General features: G+C 55.9%; 1 long non-coding RNA gene across 1 annotated transcript; it reads left to right on the top strand.

Moving 5' to 3' along the window:
• The first annotated feature begins 976 nt into the window (after positions 1-976).
• Positions 977-2,472, top strand: LOC100998429. Its single transcript, XR_004181482.1, has 3 exons — positions 977-1,385; positions 1,981-2,004; positions 2,355-2,472. It is a non-coding gene; the product is annotated as an uncharacterized LOC100998429 (long non-coding RNA).
• The last annotated feature ends 171 nt before the right edge of the window (positions 2,473-2,643 follow it).

The following is a 2,643-nucleotide window of genomic DNA, read 5'->3' as shown; positions in this document are numbered from 1 at the left end:
AGGAGAAAGAGAAGTTCTGTGCACAAGCTCCTAGAGATCATTGAGGCAAACCTTGGCATAGCTCAAACCCAGTTTGTGTGCTTAGAAGAGGAACTCCAGTGGGGAGCTCGGACAGGCGGTGCCACTTAACCCCAGGTCTCTCCCTAAACGCAGCCCCTGTCCCTTTCCTATCCTGACTGTGCCTGGCACAGAACCCAGAACACTCAGACACTCCAGTGCCAGAGCCCTGATGGGTGGTGGTGCTGTAGATATGTCACCCGGGGAGGGCGAGCAGCGAGACAGAGCCTCAGGATGAGGGGAGGAGGCAGCCTTATCTTGTGGGTCCTGGGGGAGTCACTGCCCTCTGGGTCTCGTTTCCTCATCCTGGAAAATGAAGGATGTGCTGAGCCTGTGGCGCGGCAGCCCTCACAGAATAAATGAGGAGGTCAGAAAAGAAAATAAATTGTGAGGTACTCATGCTGGTTCTTCCTCAGAGGATGAGGGTGAGACAATGTGTAATAGCCTGAGAGAGACTCTTGTGCAAGGGGAGCAGGAGTAGTTGTGGTTTTGATCCTCTTTGAAGAAAAGCAGTCAGTGAGAGTGCCCGGCTGCATGACTGGAGTGGCACACACAGGAGTGTGGTGCTGGGCCAGTGGTATGAGCACCTTGCCAGGTGATTCACGCTGGTGCCTGGGGATCCAGGAGAGAGGCTGAGGCAGGTGGCTGGGCTGTAAGCACTGGGGGAAGGGAGGAGAGCCTCACTGTCTCCATCACTGACACCTGGCAGGCCGGGGAGTGGGTGGCCACCCAGGAGGAAGGAACCCTGAGGGGGAAGTGGAAGATAGACTCTGAGGCAGAAGGTGAGCCTGTGGCATAGAGAACCTGAGATCTGGGACAGGGTTCCTTCCCCACGCCAACCAGAGAGGCCTCCCACTCCTCGAGACAACAGGTGCTTCCTCCCAGCATGTCTCTGTGGCCACTACAAGACTCAAACCTCTATTTGAGAGACCAGAACAAGGGTCTGGGAAAGCTGGACTCAGAGTGGATGTGGGGAAGGGTAAGGTTGGGACCACAGGTCCTTGTAACTTGTTAATATCCCACCACAGAGGTAACTAGGAGTGCTTGGAGATCAACTAGACTTGGAGGTCATCTGGGATAGAGGAGGCAGAGAATAGGGAAAGGCAGCTGAGGGTCTTTGGCTGCTCCATCTGGGAGACCTAGGGAGGGGGGTTCTGGGAGACAGGGGCTGATGGCATTTCATGGGACAGGACAGTGGGCAGCCATTTGATGGCCAATACTCATCACCACCTCCCCAACCCTCCTTGGCATAGGGTATAGTCCCCTTCCTGGGGGATTTTCTGACTGTGTTACAGAGGTTGGATTCCGCCATCCCGGACGATCTGGATGTGAGTGAGCCTGGGGCAGGTTGGTTGGGAACCAGGATCCTGAGGCTTGGGAGGAGAGAGTCGTGGACCGAGTCCTTAGATCTCAGCCCTAAGCAAACCTCCTCCTCTCCTGAGAGCCTCACAGTTGCTCCTGTGGGTGGGGGTATCAGGCCCATCTCATCACCTCTGCGTGGTGGAGGCTCCATGGCAGCCACCAGTCCCTATCCCTGAGTGGTGAAGCTGCAGAGCTGCCTGACTGCAAAGCTGCTCAGGTGTGGGCTGAGCTGGACTCAGTGACTCCCCAGGATAGTCCCGTAATTGGAGAGGGAAATTGAGCCTCTCCAAGGGCAGGCACTTCCAGAGTCACTGTGTGCTTTCTTTCTATAAGAGACCTCAGTTTCCCTGTCTCTCATCAGAAAAAGGTGGGGCAGAGTGTCCCTGAGCCTCAGCTCCCATGACCCCTGCTCTAGAGCCCGGAGTCTGAGGCAGATCCAAGTCCTGTCACATGCACATCCCCTGACCCTGGTGTCCCTGGCAGTAGTACAGCATGGGAAGGGGTGGAGTGGGGCTAGTTGTGGGCCATTGACCTTTGTGATGGATTCTGTCTGCCTTCCAGGGCAACATCAACAAGAAGAGGAAGGTGAGCAGCTGGGACGCTAACACTGGAGGAGGGTATGGATGTGGACCTCACAGTCCACCCTGGGCAGGACACTCCCTGGCTCCATCCTCTACATCTTAGGTTTACTGGGAGGGGTTGACACACACAGGAGGAGGAAATCTATCCCAGTGGAGAGAGTGGGAAAGGCACTGGATCAAAGACCAATTCCTGCAGGAGGGGATGTTTACATCCAACTCTGAGAACAGGCTGGGGGCTGCGTGGGGCCCCTGCAGAAAACTGCCCCAGGGATCAGCCCCTTCTCCCTGCTTCCCAAAGGTCCCCTCAGCGTTCTTCCACCCAGGCCCTGTCAGCATCCTACCCTCTGTTTCTAGGAGGTCCGAGTTCTGCAGGAAATGCAGCTGCTCTAAGTGGCTGCCACGAATTACAGGCTTCGGCCTCTTGAGAAATTTGTCACCTATTTCAAAAGAATGGAGCAGCTCAGTGACAAGGAGAGGTGAGGGCCTAGTGGACGGGCAGAGGGTGGGAGAAGGCGCTGCATTTTTTTTTAACATGGTCTAGCTCTGCGCCCAGGCTGCACTGCAGTGTCACCATCTCTGCTCACTGCAACGTCTGCCTCCTGGGCTCAAGACCTTTGTCAGCCTCCCAAGCAGCTGGGACTAC

This window comes from Papio anubis, unplaced genomic scaffold, assembly GCF_008728515.1.
Source record: "Papio anubis isolate 15944 unplaced genomic scaffold, Panubis1.0 scaffold2812, whole genome shotgun sequence".
NCBI lineage: Eukaryota > Metazoa > Chordata > Mammalia > Primates > Cercopithecidae > Papio > Papio anubis.
Note: the sequence above shows the minus strand (reverse complement) of the source record. Positions and strands in the feature narration are given on the sequence as shown.